We start from the raw sequence: 349 nt of genomic DNA, 5'->3' as shown, positions 1-349 counted from the left end.
ATAATGCGTATACCTGACACATACAGGCTCACATAACAGCACACACACACACACACACACACACACACACACACACACACACACACAGCTATGGACACTGGTGCAGAGAGCAAAGCTGTGATGATGAGACATATGTTGACTGGAGACGTGGGGTCATGTTGTCAGATGAAAATACAAGGTCATCTATTTAATTTTTGACGGTCAAATGATCACGACAGAAACTGGATGATCAATTATTTAAATTAATTATTGAATTAATTTCTATTTTAGTTTATTTTTTCTTATTTTCAAATTTAACCATCATCACTCATTTTACATCAAATGTCATTACAATAGTAGGGGAAGATAG

This window comes from Seriola lalandi, unplaced genomic scaffold (assembly GCF_002814215.2).
Source record: "Seriola lalandi dorsalis isolate HSWRI2012SDOR001 ecotype SW California unplaced genomic scaffold, Sedor1 jcf7180002054359, whole genome shotgun sequence".
Taxonomy (NCBI): Eukaryota; Metazoa; Chordata; class Actinopteri; order Carangiformes; family Carangidae; genus Seriola; species Seriola lalandi.
Note: the sequence above shows the minus strand (reverse complement) of the source record.